The 22,272-nt window shown below is 38.1% G+C and overlaps 1 long non-coding RNA gene across 4 annotated transcripts in view; it reads left to right on the forward strand.

Annotated features, from left to right (window-relative positions):
• The first annotated feature begins 18,678 nt into the window (after positions 1-18,678).
• Positions 18,679-22,272, forward strand: part of LOC129629733 (uncharacterized) — a 93,149-nt gene continuing 89,555 nt past the window's right edge. The window contains exon 1 of one of the 4 annotated variants that reach the window (XR_008703328.1): positions 18,679-19,008. This is a non-coding gene — a long non-coding RNA (uncharacterized LOC129629733). The remainder of the gene's footprint in view (positions 19,009-22,272) is intronic. The other 3 variants (XR_008703326.1, XR_008703329.1, XR_008703327.1) reach the window with 3 other exon arrangements.

Genomic DNA, 22,272 nt, shown 5'->3' on the forward strand with positions numbered 1-22,272 from the left:
CTTTTATTTTTTCTTTCCAGTTTAACAAAGAAGTTAGTTTCAGGAGATGTTTTAAACATGCTGTTTTCATTGTCTAAATTAACATTTACTCCCAAGTTCATAACTTTATTCTTTCTTTTCACTAGCATTCATCTGGCTATTCTAGCATCTCCCCAGAAATCCAATTAACCAAATCGAGTAAATGCTCTTTTTAGTTCTTGCTCTTTGGTCACTATTTTTTTCAATTGACCACTCTTATAACTAAAACCCTGTTCTCACTTGCCTTTTAAAAAAATACATTTTATTTTACATTTGCATAAAAATTGAAAGGATAGTACAGAGGGCTCTCATATGCCTCACACTCAGTTTTCAATTGATTAGTATGGTTCACTAGTCACAATTAGTGAAACAATATTGATGTATCATTATTAAATAAAATCCATTCTGTGCCAGGATCCCATCCAGTATGTCACACCACATTTAGCTGGCATGGTTCCTTAGGCATCTCTCTCTGTTATTATTATTATTTTTTTAGCTGCACATCATGGCTTGTGGTATCTTACTTCCCCAACCAAGGATTGAAACCAGGAGCCAGGCATTAGAAACACAGAGTCCTAAGCACCAGATCACCAGAGAATTCCTTAGGCATCTCTTGGCTGTGTCAGTCTCTTAGACTTTCCTTGTTTTTGAGACCTTAGCAGTTTTGAGGAGTACTGCTTTGGTATTTTGGAGAAGGCAATGGCACTCCACTCCACTACTCCTGCCTGGAAAATCTCATGGACAGAGGAGCCTGGTAGGCTTCAGTCCATGGGGTCACTGAGGGTCAGACATGACTGAGCGACTTCATTTTCACTTTTGACTTTCATGCATTGGAGAAGGAAATGGCAACCCACTCCAGTGTTCTTGTCTGAGAATCCCAGGGACGGGGGAGCCTGGTGGGCTGCCATCTATGGGGTCACACAGAGTCTTCAGACTCTAAGTCTTCAGAGTCTAAGTCAGATTGAAGTGACTTAGCAGCAGCAGCTTTGGTATTTTGTAAAATTTTCTTTAATTGGGATTGGTCTGATGTTTTGCTTATGACTGTGCTGTGCTTAGTCGCTCAGTTGTGTCTGACTCTTTGCGACACCATGGACTGTAGCTCGCCAGGCTCCTCTGTCCCTAGGGATTCTCCAGGCAAGAATACGGGAAAAGGTTGCCATATCCTCCTCCAAGGTATCTTCCCAACCCAAGGATTGAACCCAGATGCCTGCATTGCAGGCGGATTCTTTATCATCTGAGCCACCAGGAATTAGATTAAGGCTTTTGGAGGAAGACCACAGAGTTAAAAAGACATCCCCATCACATTATTTCAAGTGTGCACACTAGCAACATAATTTATCACTGTTGATGTTAATGGTGATCAAAGTTAACATCCTTGTAAAGTCACTCTCCCCCCCACTCCTAATTTTCATACCATGGTCTTTGGGAGGAAGTCACTACTCACAAGTGGGGAGTTGTGTTCCACCTCCTGAGGACAGAGTATCTACATGAATTATTTGTAATTCTGCACAGGGAAGTTGTGTATTTCTCTATTTATTTAATGATATATTTATCTCATTATGGACTCATGGATATTTATTTTATACTTTAAATTGTATTCCAATTCAGTTTCTTTATTTTGTTCCTTGAATTATTCCCACTTTGGACCTTCAGAGTTCTTTCAGTTGACTCCTCTGTCCCTTTGGCATATCCCCATCATTGTAGGATTTTTCCTTCCTCTTTTTTGAGCACTTCTTCACTTTGTGGCACTACAAAGATGCTCCAAATTCATCTTGTATCTTTCCTGTTCCAGTAAAGGGCCCCAGGTCCCAGCCTATCTTGATAGCAAATGAGACACTCAGTCAGCTCCATCTTCTCTTATACTCTGACACATATACTGTGTTCCAGTTATCTCAAAACCTGCACATTTCATAAAATGAATTACACTTATCTTGCCTCAGTGCCTTTTGACATAGTATTTCCTTTGCCTGAAATGTTCTTCCTTCTCCATGTCTTTGCTAATTTTCCTTTTGTTTCTGGTTCACCCACTCGTGTATTAAGACTTAGTTCTTTAGTAAGACCCACCTAACTGTAAAGTTTGGGGGAATGAACACTTTCTCTGGGCCTCCAGAGCTCACAGCATGTGCCTAATGATATTACAGCTGTCCTCAATTTAGACAATCGGTATTTATTATCTGTGTATTAATTAAGGGAAGACAATGCAGTTAATTCTAGAACTAAGCACAAAGTTCATGTTTTTTATGATTGATAAATGTTTGCTGGGTAAATGAACTAACAGTGCTAGAGAATCTGAAGCTATTGGTCAAACTAATTGCCAAGGAGATTATGGAAGAAGTACTCACAGTGGTCATACCAAGGGGCACTTTCTCAAATAGTCACTATTAAGCTCCATTCCATTCTTTAATCAACGTTTTTCATTCTTAAGTAACTACCTTAAAAACAGTCTCCTAGCCACCAACTAGGTCTTCCCCCAAATCAATTGCTACCCCAAACTCCTCTGTATCAGTTATGGGAATTCAGACTTACAGTAATTTAAAAAAATCCCAATTCAAATCGGTTTACAAGTGTAACCAAATAGGACTCTTATGGGACCTTTCCAGGACACTGGCACAGCTCTTCCCCTGCTCCTCCAGTGATGTCATCTGCCTAACCCTTATTTGTAGAAAAACAGCCTCCTAGGCCTTCCCTTTGAGTGTTTGAGTGTCTCATGCAGATGTACGGGTCAGCAGTGGCCTACCATAGGGTCAGGGGCTCTGAATGCAGCAGTACTGGGTGTGGCATAAGCCCTCTGAGAGGAGGTTACCATTAACCCCACCATAGAGCTGCCGAGCAGATGACCCACAAACTGCAGAAAAGTATACCAAATAAATTCTCACACTGTTGAGAAAGTTATAGGACCCACAACAAATTTCCCAACCTGGGGATTTAGCAAAGGGAGTGAGAACCCCCAGGGAATTTGACTTTGGAGGCCAGTGGGATTTGATTACAGAAATTATACAGGACTGGGAAAAGAGACTTTTGGAGGGCACAAATAAAACCTTGTGTGTACCAGGACCCAGGAGAATAGAGCAGTGACCCCACAAGAGGTTGACCCAGACTTGCCTGTTGAGTGTCCAGGAGTCTCTGGCGAAGGCGTGGGTCAGCGGTGGCCTGCTACAGGGGCAGGGGCACTGAGTGCAGCAGTGCATCATGGGACCTTTTGGAGGAGGTCGCCATTATCTTTATTACCTCCACCATAGTTTGGTCTCAGGTCAAGCAACAGGGAGGGCACACAGCCCCAGCCATCAAACAGAAAATTGGATTAAAGATTTACCAAGTAAGGCGGCCCCGCCCATCAGAACAAAACCTGGTATCCCCAGCAGTCAGTCTGTCCCATCAGGAAGCTTCCATAAGCCTCTGATCCTTATCCCTTAGAGGGCAGAACGAATGAAAATCACAATCACAGAAAACTAATCAAACTGATTGCATGGACCACAGCCTTGTCTAACTCAATGAAACTATGAGCCATGCCATGTAGGGCCACCCAAAACAAATGGGTCATGGTGGAGAGCTCTGACAAAATGTGGTCCACTGGAGAAGGGAATGGCAAACCACTTTATTATTCTTGCCTTGAGAACCACATGAACAGCATGAAAATTCAAAAAGATAGGACACTGAAAGATGAAAGATTTTATTTTCTTGAGTTCTAAAATCACTGAAGATGGTGACTGCAGCCATGAAATTAAAAGACGCTTGCTCTTTGGAAGAAAAGCTATGACCAACCTGCTAAGCTGCTGCTAAGTCACGTCAGTCGTGTCCGACTCTGTGCGACCCCATAGATGGCGGCCCACCAGACTCCAGTCCCTGGGATTCTCCAGGCAAGCATGACCAACCTAGACAGCATATTAAAAAGTAGAGATGTTAGTTTGCCAACCAAAGTCCATCTAGTCAAAGCTATGGTTTTTCCAGTAGTCGTGTATGGATGTGAGATTTGGACTATAAAGAAAGCTGAGTGTCAAAGAATTGATGCTTTTGAACTGTGATGCTGGAGAAGACTCTTGAGAGTCCCTTGGGCTGCAAGGAGATCAGACCAGTCCATCCTAAAGGAAATCAGTCCTGAATATTCACTGGAAGAGCTGATGCTGAAGCTGAGACTCCAATACTTCAGCCACCTGATGTGACTGACTAACTCATTGAAAAAGACTCTGACTCTGGGAAAAGTTGAAGGCAGGAGGAGAAGGGGATGACAGAGGATGAAATGGTTGGATGGAATCACCGACTCGATGGACATGAGTTTGAGCAAGTTCTGGGAGTTGCTGTTGGACAGGGAGGCCTGGCGTGTTGCAGTCCATGGGGTCGCAAAGAGGCAGACAGAACTGAGCGACTGAACTAAACTTAACTGAGGCCTTCCCTGAACTCCAAAGAGCAAATTTATCTAGAGAAGTAAGAAATGCAGAAACAAAGGAAAACAGTCAAGCAAGACAAAATAATAATAGTTTAGCCATTTAACAAAGTCAAAAAGCTTTAGTCCTTTGGTGTAACCAAAGGTGGGATGTATCCTCCAGGTCAGTCAAGGGAATTGCACAGCTCCCAGGACCCATGTTTAGACATAACATTGTCCTCAGAAAAAATGCACACTTGTTCCACTATTTTTATAATAGAAAGATGAAAACTTTCCTTTTACCTGCCTCCATTTCTATCACCTCAATACACATTTGAAAACTTTAGATAATCTGTATATCTTAATTTATGTCTCTCCAAATACTGACCCTGAAAAAATAATTTGAATGAAATAATTTATCTGGGAAGCACCATGGAAAATGGTAGGAAACTAGCATAAGGAGGAAAACAGAGAGTGAATTACACTCTGGATAAGGGAGTTCCATCCTGCCAAGGATCCTTTCAGAGACTGTAGAACACAGTGAAAGCTAGGAGATTTCAGTAAGACTCCACTCCACTCTTATCCTTCTCTAGGTGATAGTACTCCCTGGTACTTTCACAGCCTTGCAACTGGTCAAGAACCTCATGTTGGCCAAAGAAACCCACAGGAGATTAGATGCAGGAGATTCAGGTAGGAAGTTGATGATAGATAAAGAAACTATTCACTGAAGTTACAGATGATATTTTGGGTGGGCCAATTAGGACAGCACACCAATAATATCTGCTACAAAGTCCATTCCCAAATAATTCACCATCAGGGTTAATTTGAAAATAATATTTCGCTTAGGCTTTTTGCTGCTGCTGCTGCTGCGTCACTTCAGTTGTGTCCGACTCTGTGTGACCCCATAGACGTCACTCCACCAGGCTCCCCCGTCCCTGGGATTCTCCAGGCAAGAACCCTGGAGTGGGTTGCCATTTCCTTATCCAATGCATGAAAGTGAAAAGTAAAAGTGAAGTCTCTCAGTTCTGTCCAACTCTTAGCGACCCCGTGGACCACAGCCTACCAGACTCCTCCATCCATGGGATTTTCCAGGCAAGAGTACTGGAGTGGGGTGCCATTGCCTTCTCCATAGGCTTTTTAGTTATGCTGAATAAATACTGGAGTGTCAACTTTCATGGCCACTATTGTCTCTATAAAGGACTTTTGGGTTTTATACTGAAGAAATGAGACAAAGCTAAGTAAATACAATTGATTTTCATTACTATCTATCACTTTAACTTTCCAGGGTAGTGAAGTTAAAAAAAAGATAAAATATAGATAAATCTGGTATTCTAATTGGAGAAGGGAATGGCAACTCAACTCCAGTATTCTTGCCTGGAAAATTCCATGAACAGAGGAAACTGATAGGCTACAGTCCATGGGGCCACAAACAGTCGGACATGACTGACTTAGCACATACGCATAGTATTCTAATACCGGATTGATTTTTCCATCTTCATTAATATCTCCCATCACCGTGCTTCATTCCTCTCAAATTTTGATTTTTACTTTTCTTATTTTTCTTGTTAAACTCACTTGCCTCTACAATACAGATAAAATGATATAAGGATATAATGTCACTCTTACCGCTAATATTCTTTTTAAGTGACTTAAAGACAAAATAAAATATTTAATAATTTTAATGATTTTATTTGCTTTACTCATCTATCTATATCCATATATGATTTATCTATGAATCTATTCATCTCTTTATATTATTTGCCAAACCAAGTGAAAGTAAGCTATAGACATCATGACTTTTCACTCCTAAATAATTCAGCATTCATTTTCGAAAAACCCATGCAGTCCTCTTTACAATCAAAATAATATTATCAAACTCAATATGTTTAACTTTGTGAATGAATGCTATATAACATAATAATTTTATATAAGATCCTTATTGAAACTTCACATATTTTCACAATAATACCCTTTGTAACTCTTAGACAGCTTTGCTAATTTAGGATAAACATAATTATGCATTACAATTAATTGTCAATTATGATAGCAACTCTTTAGATTCCTTAACTTAAAGTGTTTCCCTCACTTTTTTCTTTCTTGGTTAATCATGGCAGTAAGGCCTAGACCATATTTAAAACAAACCAAAACCTGAAAATTTTATTTTGTGATAATTTTAGATTTGTAGAAAAGTTGCAGCTACATCCAGAGAGACTGACTGCTTACATTGCCCCCCCACTCCCCGCTGCATTTTTAACATCTTATATTACATGATGCATTTTTCAAAACTGAAAATCAACATAGATGCATTATTCTGCTTATCTGAGTTTCTTCAATTTTCAGGTTAAGGTCCTCTTTCTGTTTCTGGATTTTATCCAGTTGCCTCATTATAATTATTTATCTTGTCTGTGAAGTCTCTTCTGTCTTGAGGAATACTGAACAGGTATTCTGTAGAATGTTCCTAATTTGAGTTTAGCCTTTATTTTTTCAGTTAGGCTAGGGCAATGGGTTTTTGAAAAGAATACTAGAGGTGAAGAACCTTTCTCATTGCATCTATCACAGGTCTTTATATCCACATGATCTCATTGCTGAGGTTAAGTCACCATTTGGTTAAGGTAATGTTTGCCAGATTCCTTCATTGTAATGTTAGTATTTTCTCCGCCTTTATCCTGTTTTTAGAGATAAGTCACTAAGTGTAGAACACTCTGGGGCATGGAGGGGTAGAGGGTAGTGTGGATAGAGTCATGGAGGGCCTGGTGACTGGAATTAAATTCCACCTCCTGTAAGGTCCAATATCTACATATATTGTTTGCAATTCTGTGTAGGAGCTTTGTCCACCAGTTTATGTATATAATCATTAATTAATAGCAGTATGCTGCTGCTGCCGCTAAGTCGCTTCAGTCATGTCCGACTCTGTGCGACCCAATGGATGGCAGCCCACCAGGCTCCCCTGTCCCTGGGATTCTCCAGGCAAGAACACTGGAGTGGGTTGCCATTTCCTTCTCCAATGCATGAAAGTGAAAGTGAAGTCACTCAGTCGTGTCCGACTCTTCGCGACCCCATGGACTGCAGCCTACCAGGCTCCTCCATCCATGGGATTTTCCAGGCAAGAGTACTGGAGTGGGGTGCCATTGCCTTCTCCGACTTGTGTAAATTTCTTTTATACTTTGGGTTTTAATCCAGATTTACCTTATTAATTTTGTAGCTTCTATTGTTCTAGCTTGGCCACTGGAAGCTCTTTCAGAAGGCCAGTTTCTTTGACAGTCATATTTTATATTCCCTTTGATCTTCATTCTGCCTTTTCCTCAATTCTCATTTCTATACTATCTCATAGGATAGAAATTCAACTCAAACCATTAACTTTCAATATGACATAGAACCAAGAAGAATACTGTTCAGTTCTATGTTTATAATTTTATAAATCTGCTTTCTATCATTTGATTTCTCCAACAAATTATTTTGATGTATGAGACATTATTAAAATCTATTTACTATGGTGAAAATTAGAACACATAGAATATAAAAAATAAACTATCAAGCCATCTGTTGGAAAAATCTTGGTCCTTAAAAGGACTTTCCATTCCCTGACACTTGTACTTTTCTCCTACCTCTCATATGTTGCTCTAAATATGACAGCTGCCATGGGTGATTAGATTCTTCACCTGCAAAAGCTAAATTTCACATGCTTAATATATCATATTATCTAAAATAATATAGTCATAGGAAGGCTACCTGTATTTTACTTGGATATACTTGTATGTTGGCAACATACATGCCACTACAGTGCAGAGGAAGCCTCAATACTTCAATTGCATTTGACGGAGGACTTACTTATTAATTTCTCAAAAGGAGCATGGATATTTTTAAATACTTTTGTCTCATTTTCAGTTGTCTACTCAGTGTAAAGTGGCTTATTAAAAAAACAAGTTGATTTATAAAAAATGTTTAATATGATGGCTGTTGATTGGAATTTAGCAAAGGACATGTAACAAAAGCAAGGTTGAATCTACTCTATAACTTATCTGCTTTTTAAATGGTTTTGCATGTAGCCTTTGTCTATTACATATAAAGAATATAGATGTAAAGTGATAGAATGAAATGGTACAAAGCTTAGAATCTATCTCCACTACTTAATATTTCCCATCAGAATAGAGTAGAGAAAATAATAATCTTTTTAAGGTCATTATAGTAATCAAATAAATTTAAGTGAATACTTGGTATTTTTATTTAGTAGTCTGTCAAGCAGTGGTAGTCATATTTAAACTTTTGCATATTAATACACATGCATTTATTTTCTCTAAAAATTAAATAAGTTATGGAATTTTAAAGAGTGAGTGAGTGAGTGAAGTTGCTCAGTTGTGTCTGACTCTCTGCAACCCCGTGGACTGTAGCCCACCAGGCTCCTCCATCTGTGGGATTCTCCAGGCAAGAATACTGGAGTAGGTTGCCATTTTCTTCTCCAGGGGATCTTCCCAACCCAGGGATCAATTTTATAGAGTACTTTGTAATTATTCCAGATGGTGAGTCGAACCATGAATGATCATTCATTGAACAAAATCCTCCTGGGCAAGAATGCCCTTTGCCTGGTGATTGAGGGTTGTCCTAGCCTCGAACCCACTTGTCTGTTGCAACCTCCCTGTCCTTTTCCAGAGGGATTAGAACCAGTCCTCTCAGTGTTGTTATTAGGAGAGAATGGGAGAGGTGAGGGCTTCCTTGGTGGCTCAAATGGTAAAGAACCTGCCTGCAATGTGGGAGATCTGAGTTTGATCCCTGGGTTGGTAAGATTTCCTGGAGAAGGGAATGGCTACCCACTCCAGTATTCTGGCCTGGAGAATTCCATGGACAGAGGAGCCTGGCAGGCTACATTCCATGGGGTCACAAAGAGATGGATATTATTGAGCAACTTTCACTTTCAGGGGGAGGTGAAGAAGAAATACAAAATAAAACAGGGACATTTACAATTATATTCATTTCTTAATCTTTCCTAATAAAGTCAAACATATTTTTAGTAAGGGAGACTGAAGCCCTTCTGGAACACACTTATGCTCTAACTTTGTTAATTCTTTTCCTAGTTATGGCTTATCTTGAAATTCATTTTCATTTGATTTTGCTTCCAAAAAGTGATAGGGAGACTATGGAGACCATAGTGAACTCATGTTCTGTGATCTTAAACTCCTAGATGTGAACTTTTGTTTTTCTTGGTGTTCTATGTTTATAAGTTGCATCTTTGGAAGCTATATGATTTTATTAGTTAATGGAATATAATAGGTACAAAGTTACCTTGCAATGAATCTAATCATATTAGTGTCTTAGAAAGATAAGTATTGTTTCCATAAGTGTGTAAAATTACTGAGGGTTATTTTAAACAGTGTGAAACTGAAAAATCATCAAAGTAGCACCTACTGTTGCCCACACACATTTGCTGTATTATTTCCTGAACCTTATGAATATGTATGTATATTCTGCATATCATATGTCTAGTCTACTTAAAATACTTTTTAAGTTATTGAAGAATGTCTAATATTGTGTATAAAAACAATTTACCACCAGGGACATGATTGAAGCACTATAGCAAATAAGTACTTTCTAGTCCAAAATTAAAGGAAATACTCCTAGCTATTAGACTGGTAAGAACTATGTAGTTATACTTAAAAATAAATCCTGAGTATAAGAAAGCTAATATACATAACCTAAATTATAGAATATTAACATATTTCCCTTTGCTTTATGATATATGGCATATTTTGTTTTGAATATTAAATATCTAACAGTCTTTTCTCAATTTTTTAAAAAATAATTTTATTTATTTGCTTTTGCCTGTGTTTGGTCTTTATTGCTATGTGGGCTATTCTCTAGTTGAGGTGTGGTGGTGGAGGTTGTTTAGTTGCTAATTCATGTCCAACTCTTGCAACCCCATCGACTGTAGCCCACCAGGATTCTCTGTCTATGGGATTTTCCAGCCGAGAATACTGGAGTGGGTTACCATTTCCTTCTCCAGGGAATCTTCCTGACGCAGGGGACAAACCCATGTCTCCTGCATTGCTGGTGGATTCTTTACCGATTGAGCCAGTAGGCCCGATGCAGAGGCTTCTCTTGTGGAACATGGGCTCTAAGGTATATGGCTTCAGTAGGTGCAGCTCCTGGGCTCTAGAGCACAGGCTCAGTAGTTGTGCCACACGGACTTAGTTGCTTCCTGGCGTGTGAGATCTTACAAGCCCAACAATCAAACCATGTCTCCTGCATTGGTGGGTAGATTCCTCACCACTGAGCCACCAGGGAAGCCCATCTTTCCCCAGATGTTTTTGTGTATCTGTACTCAACATTCAGAAAACTAAGATCATGGCATCTGGTCCCATCACTTCATGGCAAATAGATGGGGAAACACTGGAAACAGTGTCAGACTTTATTTTGTTGCGCTCCAAAATCACTGCAGATGGTGATTGCAGCCATGAAATTAAAAGACGCTTCCTCCTTGGAAGGAAAGTTATGACCAACCTAGATAGCATATTCAAAAGCAGAGACATTACTTTGCCAACAAAGGTCCCTCTAGTCAAGGTATGGTTTTTCCAGTCATCATGTAAGGATGTGAGAGTTTTTTTGAAAGCTGAATGTCGAAGAATTGATGCTTTTGAACTGTGGTGTTGAAGAAGACTCTTGAGAGTCCCTTGGACTGCAAGGAGATCCAACCAGTCCATTCTGAAGATCAGCCCTGGGATTTCTTTCGAAGGAATGATGCTAAAGCTGAAACTCCAGTACTTTGGCTACCTCATGTGAAGAGTTGACTCATTGAAAAAGACCTGATTCTGGGAGGGATTGGGGGCAGGAAGAAAAGGGGACGACAGAGGATGAGATGGCTGGATGGCATCACCAACTCGATGGACATGAGTTTGAGTAAACTCCGGGAGTTGGTGATGGACAGGGAGGCCTGGCGTGCTGCAACTCATGGGGTCGCAAAGAGTCGGACACGACTGAGTGACTGAACTGAACTGAACTGAGACAATGTGAAAAAGAAAAACAGACATCACAGCTAATCTTCACATGTTCTGATAATTTAGTTAAGTATACTTCTCCCTGGATCATACACTGCATATAAGCTTGTTACCTTATTTGGCTTTATTCAAAATTTTGTGTGGAGAGAGAAAATTCTTTCAATAATATTGAAACTATTACAGTTTATAAATAGCAATACACAAAATTTTGTTTCCATTTCTCTGCTCATTAACTATATAACCATAAATGTAATCTCATGATAGTTCACATATTTTATAAAACCTTATATATTATTAAACACATGCTGCTGCTGCTGCTAAGTCACTTCAGTTGTGTCCGACTCTGTGTGACCCCATAGACGGCACCCACCAGGCTTCCCCATCCCTGGAATTCTCCAGGCAAGAACACTGGAGTGGGTTGCCATTTTCTTATCCAATGCATGAAAGGGAAAAGTGAAAGGGAAGTCGCTCAGTCGTGTCTGACTCTTAGCGACCCCAATGGACTGCAGCCTACCAGGCTCCTCCATCCATGGGATTTTCCAGGCAAAGTACTGGAGTGGGGTGCCATTGCCTTCTCCGAAACACATGAAAAAGTAGTAAAGAAAACAGAACCCACTTCTATACTTGATATATAAGAATGCAGTTCAAGCTGCTGCTGCTAAGTCGCTTCAGTCGTGTCCGACTCTGTGCAACCCTACAGACGGCAGCCCACCAGGCTCCCCTGTCCCTGGGATTCTCCAGGCAAAAACACTGGAGTGGGTTGCCATTTCCCTCTCCAATGCATGAAAGTGAAAAGCGAAAGTGAAGTCGCTCAGTCATGTCCGACTCTTGTAATAATAAAATAAGTAAGCCAAAGTATATACTACCCACTTTATTCAAATTGTGTGTAAAGCACAAATTATACACCTTTTTAAAAAAGACAATTGTTATACTGACTGTACATCTAAGTATAAGATTAATATTGATCTTCATTTGATCTTTAGTTATTTTCCTCAGTGTATGAATAGGAAAGCTAATACTCACTATAAATCCATAGATTTTTGTTTAGTTTTGAAAACTTGTTACCATAAAACCAAAACTTAAGAAATAAGCAGAGATTCACAGCTACACCCTCCAATATCACTTTAAATTTACACTAGTATGTGATTATAATAGAAAGTTTTGTTATGGTGTTCCTCTAAAAGACATCACCATTTCTCAACGAAATGAAGACAAATTCATAATATGACCTATAGTTATGGTAAAGATCTGTATCATCCATCAGCAGATAATCTAAGAAGGTCAGACAGAAAGTGATAGATGTAGTCTTATACTAGAGTAGTCTTATACTAAGACCATCCAGGGTGAAAAAGGATCACTGCTGGGCAGTAAACTGAAATGAGTTAGAATCAGGGAGTCGTAGCCACATTACATTGGACCTGAAATGGTATATTGGAACAGTGACACACTTGAATTTATCAGTGTGAGCAAAAAGACTAAAGCCTACTTAGATATGAAAAACTAACTCAGATCTGACTTTTCCAAGAAGCTAAATTCATTTTAGAAATGTAGTCTAAATGATTTCCAATGCCTAAAAATAATTCAAAACCAAAGCTATAAGCATTTAGAAAACTTTTTCTATAGGTTTTTACTAATGTTTTTCAAGAGCTACATTTTACAAACAGTTTTAGAACAGCTATAAAATAAAACTTGCAATAAAAAAACAGCAAAAAATTAAAAGTTATAAGCATTAATAAAGATTTTTACATTTGTAAAATTTCATTAGATAGAAGTAGATCCCTAAAGGACTTCTCTGGCTGTACAATGGTTAACATTCCACACTTCCACTGCAGGGTACAAGGGTTCAATCCCTAACCCAGGAATTAAGATCCCCATGCTACATGCCTGCTATGTGGCAAAAAAGAAAAAATAAAATGTTACTAAAAACTTGTTCTCTGGCTTTTTAAAGAGTTTAAAACTTCAAAAATGCTAATATCCAAAAAATTCTGCAAAAAGATTGTTTCTCTACTGTCTAAAGTATTCTCAGGTTGCATTAAGGTAGCCCTAATTGGAAAACATATTTCTGTGATATAAATGCCAGAAATAAAATAACTCTGTATTTTAGGTATTAATTTAAAGAAAAGACCTTATATCTCATGACAACTGGAGCACTATTTAATAAAAGATAAATTACATTTTTTCTTCCCGCTCCAGGATAAATTCCAAATTTATTAAAGAATAAAACATAAAAAATGAAAATATATATGAACTAGAAGAAAATTGGTGTGAGTGGAAGAGTATTGTAGAAAAAAACACAATAAGCTAAGTCAAAACCAAACAGCAAAATGAAAAATAATCCAATTTATAAGAAACTGAGTTTATATCCCTACTCACCAGAAGTTCTTAAATATCAAGGAATAAAGAAAAACCTGTAGCATAATGAATAAATGATATAAACCATACATTCACTGAAAAAAAAGCCTCCTTAACCATAAGAAAAATTACATTCTCACTTATAATAAGAGAAAGATGAATAAATGTTTTATTTCATCATTTTTGTAAAATTCCAAAAGCATGACAAAATATTTTGTTAATAAAGCTGTGAAGAAATTTATAGTCTCGTACACTGCTGATGAGGTTGGGGAAAAAAAGGCATTACATAAATAGAGGAATAGTTGGCAACATTAGTAAATTTTACATAGTGCAAATCCCCCTTGATTCCACTTCTAGGAATCCATCACCAAGATACATTGGCAAAAATATAAAATGACTTATAATCATTATGATACTCTTCTTAAAAACAAATGACTGAAAAAAACTTAGTATCTTTCAATAAGGAACCCAGTGATTAAATCCTGTATATAATGCAGAAGGATACACTGTAGCCATAAGAAAGAATGAATATTACCTTTAGAGAGTGATAAAATGTGATTTCTATTATATATAGGCATACCTCATTTTACTTCACTTTAGAAATACCGCATTATTTTCTAAACTGAAGGTTTGTGGCGGCCTTGCATCAAGCAAATAAATTGGTGCCAGTTTTTTCCAAAAGTCCTTGCTCACTTTGAGTCTCTGTGCCACATTTTGGTAACTCTTGCCATATTTCAAACTTTTTCATTATTATTATATTTGTAAAGGTGATTTGCATTCAGGGACTTCTGGTGTTTCTACTACAACTCACTGAAGGCTCAGATGATGGTTAGCCCTTTTTTAGCAACAATCTTAATAATTATGTGAAGTTAAAGAGTACTGTAAACAATGTTGAATAAATTTATTTCATTGTTGTCTGATTTATTTTGAACAAACTCAGTGGCAAAAAAAAAAAACGCTTTTGGAAAAATGGTTTTTACTTTTTTTAGTTCCAGTGGGAGAATATACTTTTAAGTAATTTCTTAATTTGGCCTATTTGTGATAATTTTATTTAAATAAAAATATATGGATTAATCAATTTAGGAATGTGTTTTTAAGCAACATATTTCCTTACAAAGATATTTCACAAGAGACTTTATGTATATACTTGGCTTGGTTTTTTAGCATGAAGGTGATGATATATTACTTTTTTTTTTACTTTTCTCAATTTATGTAATAATAATGAAATACAACTTGGGTTTATATTGTATTTTTATCAGACTTTGACAAACATAATTTATGATAATAAATTATAACATAACCAGGAAAATAATATTATCTTAAAATGCTTATTTTTAAGTATTCATGTGAACACATAGAATCAGATAAAAATGAGGCCACTTAAACACATGAATTTAATTATCTATCATTATTACTACAATCACCTAACACAAAATTCCCATATGCCATGCCTACTTATCCCAGAAGGAAAGTGTTCCTACTTCTAATTTGTAGCATTTTTCATTTGTCTGATTAACATTTGCTTCCTTTGAATTATAAACAAATTTTAATAATAACCTTATGATTAGTGAATGACTTTTCCTAACTCTAAATGAGAATGAAAAAGAACGTAGATGTCAAGTACATTGGAATATGACCTCTAGCTAATTAAATTAGCTAACACTTTTGAGCAAATTTACAAAGAACTTTCATATACTTTATCTCCTATGATAGCTGCAGAAACCCTGTGAAAATCTCACCTCCATTTTACAGATGGGAAAAGTTAATTTCTGAGAGTACATGAACTGTCCAAGGTCATATACTAATAATTTGGATTCAGATTAGGTTCAGTTTCCATATCCAGTTATTTCCTATTGTTCTACTGCAGCTACTCATTATAAGTAAATGTTTTATTATTGGAAAAATATACACTTGATCTGAAAGCACTCTCAGTTTAACACTGTGCCTTCAAAGATAGATAAGATGTTTGTTGATAAAAAATGGCACTATTTAAATGTGTTATTGAATTTTTAAGCAGAATAACCAATCAGTTTTCTTGTACCAAGCACATTATTTAGACTGTTCCTCCAGTGTAATTCCAAATCTCTGTAACTGTTGATATGTATTTTACATTTAGGTAGATAGAAAGTATATATATACATGTAAATTAGTGAACATATAAATTATGTATAAATAAGACATATCTATTATACATTATTTACATATATAGATTTGTTATATACAATTTATCTATGAACTCTTTAAATTAGGATTTACTTTATACAAACGAGATGCTGTAGAAGACAAGTGATATTTAAGATTCAGCACTTCCCATATTTCTTTTTATCAGCTCTAACACTTTAAAAGAAGAGTCTGTCTTTTCTGCAAATGAATAAAGCAAAAGAACTACCTAGAGCTAGTAATTAACTAGTGCAGCTAAACTGGAGAACAACTGATATGTAAGTGTTGGCAGATATTCTAACTAATTGTATCTCACCTTCCTTTAAATCCCATATAAGCAACAGGAAAAATGCACTGCTGGAGAAACAGGACACAGCTGCCAATGCCCGATGTCCAAGAGAAGCTCAATGCAGATTGAAAAGACTGGGAACTATAATGACCACATGCAAGCATCCTCATTCTGTCATTTATACATGTAACATAATCTGGAATAGCAAAGTTCATATAAAAAAGTTGTGTTTTATACAGAAAACCAAATATAAAATAAATCAAAGTACTTTAAATCCCTGGGTAAATTTGAAGTCTGATGTGGGAAAAAAAAATGTCATCAAAACAGGGATTTGATATTTGGGATGATTTCCTGATAATGTATTATATGCTTTATAGAGTCATAAGGAACATCTTGATCAAAGTGGCAATGGAAGGCAGTAATGATGAGCCATACTCTGTGGAAGGCTGCACCTAACTTATGAATGATTTCTCTTCATATGAGTTTTGGAGAATAGATATCTTTGAAGTATATATTGTCACCTACTAATAAAATTCAAAACAAGTCATAGCAAGAGAGTTGCTTTATGTACTTCATGAAAATTATTAGGATAAAAAGAAAGGCAGAGTATTTAATTCATGATAGTCAACAGGGGTAATTTTTATTTATTAAATTCATTTTATTATTTCTGTTATTGATGTAAAACTTATGGATAGTGAAAGTCAAATGATACAGAAAACATGCAAAAAGAAGCACAGCATCACATATCCTTTCTGAGTCACAGTTTGTTTTCTACCCCTCTGTAGACACAATGATTTCTCAATGTGTGCATTTCTGGTTCTCTGTTTATCTCCATAATACTAAGTCATTTTTAATAGTAGCATTTCTTAAAATATGAGTGCTAGTTAACATTTTTTGTTACTACTTTCTATAATAGATAAAACTAATTTTTTTAGAAAAAATAGATAAAACTATCTTTTATAATAGATAAAACTAAAATAGATAGAACACATATAGTTCAAGTCCTCTATTTCACTTTAATGTCAGGTTATATAAGATAACTTTAGTCATTTTTATAATCAAATAATATTCTGGAAACTTTATCTCATGAATTCATGCTTTTGTTTACTCATCATATAAACATTCATACATAAAAATTCAGAGCAAAATGATATATATTCATAAACATCATATTGCTGCTCAGTCACTAAGTGTGTCCAACTCTTTGTGACCCCTTGGCAGGCTGATCCCACTGCAGCATGTCAGGTTTCCCTGTCCTTCACTATCCCTCGGAGTTTGCCCAAACTAATGTCTGTTGAGTCAGTGATGCCATTCAACCATCTCATCCTCTGTCACCTCCTTCTCTTCCTGCTGTCAATCTTTTCCAGCCAGCTTCAGGGTCTTTTCCAAAGAGTAGGGTCTTTTCTAATGAGTCGGCTCTTTGCATCAGATGGTCAAACGATTAGAGCTTCAGCTCCAGCATCAGTCCTTCCAATGAATATTCAGGGTTGAATATTCCATATTTCCTTTAGGATTGACTGGTTTCATCTCTTTGCTGTCCAAGTGACTCTCAAGCGTCTTCTCCAGCACAATAGTTCAAAAGCATCAGTCTTCAGCACTCAGCTTACTTTATGGTCCAACTCTCACATACATACGTGACTATTGGAAAAACCATAACTTTGACTATATGGACCTTTGTTGGCAAAGTAACATCTCTTCTTTTTAATAGGCTTTCCAGGAAGGCTGGAGAAGGGATAGACTACCCACTCCAGTATTCTTGGGCTTCCTTTGTGGCTCAGCTGGTGAAGAATCCGCTTGCAATGCAGGAGACCTGGGTTCGATCTCCAAATTGGGAAGATCTCCTGGAGAAGGGAAGGGCTACCCACTCCAGTATTCTGGCCTGGAGAATTCCATGGACTATACAGTTTATGAGGTCGCAAAGAGTCGGACTGAGCGACTTTCACTTATTCCAGGTTTGTCATAGCTTTCCTTCCAAGGAGCAAGAATTTCATGGCTGCAGTTACCATCCTCAGTGATATAAGCTTAGCTAATACTCCAGTGTTCTTGCCTGGAGAATCCCAGGGACCGGGGAGCCTGGTGGGCTGCCGTCTCTGGGGTCGCATAGAATCGGACACGACTGAAGCGACTTAGTAGTAGTAGTAATATATTTTTATATACATTCTATATCTGTTTATATATTTGAGGTGAATTATCTTAATTGCCAGCATCATATTTCTGAATATAAGGATATGTGTAAAGTATTGGCAGGTGGTAAAGAATGCACCTGCCAATGCATGAGAGGCAAGATTCACAGGTTCATTCCCTGGGTCTTTAAGTCCCCTGGAGAAGGAAACGGCAACCCACATCAGTATGCTTGCCTGGAAAATTCTATACACACTGAAGTCTGGTGGGCTACAGTGACATGAGTGAGGAAGCGTGGATGCATGCCCACTCACTCACACACACACATATACACATCTTTCCTAAAATTAAGATATTTTCTTACATAACCAGAATAGTATCTTTATATTTGAGAAAATGATGTTCTATATAACTCCTAGTACATATTTAAATGTGTTCAATTGCCATCAACTTTAGATTTCTTTTTTCTTTCTTCTTTTTAAAAATAGAGCCAGCCTGCAGGCCCTCCCAGCTCAAAGGCATGGCATTTAGGAACAGCCCCGGGTTGGCCAGGAAGCTGTGGAAGGCGGTGCTTCTGTAGCTTCGTCAGCAGCCTGACTGCGCATGTCCAGCACCTGCTCTCACTTGCTTCCATCCCAAGGTGGTCTGGTGGTTTGCGTGCTGAGCCACTCTTCCTCGGCGTAAGTGCCTCCTTCGGTATCCCTTTATGCCCGTTATATAAGGTACGAATATTACCTTCTTCCTTCCCTCTCTTTTACAAACTTTTTCTTTCCTGCCATCTACTGTTTTAGAGTGCAAGTTAAAGAGAAATTATGGTAAAGAAACAGCGGCATGGGGCAAATGAAGGTCTGTAGCCAACTCTTGTCCCAAGTCCAATTTGGAAACGGACTGATATTCGTTTTAAGACTCTGTCGTCTTGGGAGAAGTGGCCCGGGGTCACATATGGAGGAGTAAGGTGGTAGGATTGGGCAGAATGGCTGGTTGAAGAGCCAAGCACTTACAGTGAAATCACCGGCCTCGGCTGGACGCTCCCAGGTGCTCTTCATCCTGGTGGTGAGGGCCTGGGGGGAAAGGCGGGACTTCCCGCCTAGCTTGGGGTAGTCGCTGGGTGTGGACGTGGCTCCTTCCTGAGGCAGTGGGAAATTTCTGGAAGCCACTCAACTGAAAACTCAGAAGCCAAGGCTGTTGGAAGGCCAGGGCAAATGCCTGGGGGTGGGCTGCGCCGCAGATAGCAGCAACTGATGTGTCACGAGCTGAGCTGAATTGGAGAGAGCTGTGAAATGGTCAAGCCAAAATGAAAGTAACGGTGAAGCCCTTAATTCAGTAAACATAAATGTGAGGCTAAACAGGAGAAAATGTCACTTCCCCAAATCTTCCATTTTCCCGCATGGGACAAGGAGAGGGTGGGAGTCAGAGCATCCAAGAAGACGTGGGGATTGTCTCACTGCTGAGGGAAACTGGAACAAAGCTCCTGGGGCAGGGGAGAGGATCACATACTGAGTCTACATAGAGAAAAGTGTCTTCAGGGCCTCTGCCCCCATAAGGCCTCAGCTGAGCTCGTCTCCGCCAGGGTGGCCTTCACATGGAGGAACTGAATGCGGGGAAGAATAAGACATGGGTGACCAGGGTGACTGGTCCTTGACTGTTACTTCCTTTAGAGCCTTCGATTTCTTGACCAATCTCTAAGTCTGGTGTGGGGAGTGTGGCTCCCCCGCTCCCCCCCCCCCCCCCACACACACACTGGCATGAGTTTTTGTCCAACAGCCAGACTCCTCACACTACAGCTCATTCTCCACTGTTACCAACACTAAACCTCTGCCTCTCCAGATTTGAAATCTATTGGAAGATTCAGATGACTGGGTCTGAATTAATCCTTTGGCCTCTATGGAGGTTGGCCCAAGAAAATTGATGTGTTTCTCAGCTGTGGGTGAGGCAAAATGTTTGGAGTCCATTGTCAGGGAATCTTTTGAAGATCACAAAGGGTGCAGCTCTTGAGAAAAATGTGATTCTCAGAACTCTGGGGACTGGCATGGGAAGGTTTAAAGTCAGCCCCATGGATGTCCTTGATCTAAATATTTTAGCTAGGGGCTCTACTGCAGTCTTATCACTGGTCCATTGGTGGATAGATGGCTGTTCCTTTTCACTTGGGGGACTGTGTGTAGTATTCTAGAGACTGTAAGATTCAGCGCTTATAGAACTGACAATCACAGTAAAGATGCTGGAAGAGACTGATAATTTCAACAGAAAAAAATGAATTATAGCAGTTAAGAAAATTCTGATGCTTCGCCACACGTCAATACACTCACACACGCATATAGTTAAGCAAGGAAAACAAATCTGAATTCTGAATAACAGTGAAACATTTCCCTGATATATCAATAGTTAGATGGTAGGATTGTCTTTTGAGGCCTAAATTAGTGACCTGGCAAACAAATTGGAAGAAATTTCTTTAAGTGCATGTTAAAAAGTATAAAAAGAGGGAGAAGCTCATGTGTGATATATTTAGATTAATTTTAAGGAAGAAAATGAACATAGAATACAAGCAATGAATAAAAATAGACCTGTGTATTCAGACAAAAAGAGCTTACCAAAATCCAGGGAGTCATGAAAGCCTCAAAACACAGCTGGTTCTAGGCATTTATTTGTATTTGTGTATTACATGTCCTAATGCACTGGCATGAGAGCATGGGGGAATATGTATGATTATATACCAGGTTAAGTTAATAATGTAGCAGAGGTGGGGGTGGATTATATGGGTGAGGATGAGAGGGAGAGGCAAAAGAGAGAGCCAGCCCAATAAGAGAAAAAGAATGGGGCTGCCTCTAAATAATCATGATTAACATGCATTGTCTATTAAAATTAGTGTTAATCTTAATCATTTATCTCAGTTGTTTTCAATTAAGTTGGTTAATTTTTAAAAATGCCTGTGGAATAATATTTTTGCAGAAGACATAAAAACAGTCATTAAAAGCTCAACTTTTTAGAGCCAACCTCACTACATTAAAATCTTGATCCAGCACTTACTAAGGAATATAACTTTGAACAAAGTACATATACTCTCTGTTCTTTAGTTTCTTTACCTGTGAAATATGAAATAGGACCTGCTTCCTAGGACTATATTGAGAATCAAATGATTCACAACATGAAAAGATCATAGAATAGTAGTGCCTGGCTAATAGTTTTCCATAAATGAGGGTTGCTATTATTGTTGCAGTTGTTGTTTTTACATATCCAATGTCAGAACTGTTGTGTCACTCAAAACAGACTGTTCCTAGTATGGCAGTGTTTTTGTTTTGCTCTATTTCAATGTGCTTCAAAATAGTGGCTTGGCTTTGTTACACAGTGTGTAAGTTATGTTTTGTTTTGGACTTTATAATTTCCTTTTATGTGTTTGGAAAAGCAAGAAAATGCTTTCTTTCAGTGTCACAACAAATGCTAGCTTCCTTATTCTGTTTTTATATGGGATGAAGTTTTTGAGCACATTCTCAAATTCCACTAACAGAGAATTCTCATCTGGAGTCTTTTATTACAAGGACTGCAGAGTGTCTCTCATACCTACAGGATTCTTCCCTCTTGCTCCTTTCCCTCCCTCTCACCTTCCTTCCTCTACCTCTCTGTTTTCTTTTCTCCTTTCTCTTGCTTTCATCTTTTCATCTTGAGAAAAGTTCTCAAATTTCATTTATCTCCCTGTTTTTCATCATAATTTTTCCAAAGTATGTCTTTTCAAGATTGAGCTCAGTGATAGAATTTGATTACATCATGTCTGTATGATACATAATGATTTCATTTGCAAACTAGCTGGATGCTGATCTGAATTAGATTGAATGTCATTTTTTTCTGAAAACTTTAATATCATCACTTCTTGTTTCATAACATCAAGAGTCATCAGTGGGAAGTCTTGGGGAGGTCTAATTCTTTGCTTTGTAGGAAGCCCGTTTTCAGAAATTTCCAAAGAATGTTACTAACCACCCCCGCCACCTTTTTTT

The sequence above is a fragment of the Bubalus kerabau genome, chromosome 16 (genome assembly GCF_029407905.1).
Source record: "Bubalus kerabau isolate K-KA32 ecotype Philippines breed swamp buffalo chromosome 16, PCC_UOA_SB_1v2, whole genome shotgun sequence".
Classification (NCBI taxonomy): Eukaryota; Metazoa; Chordata; class Mammalia; order Artiodactyla; family Bovidae; genus Bubalus; species Bubalus kerabau.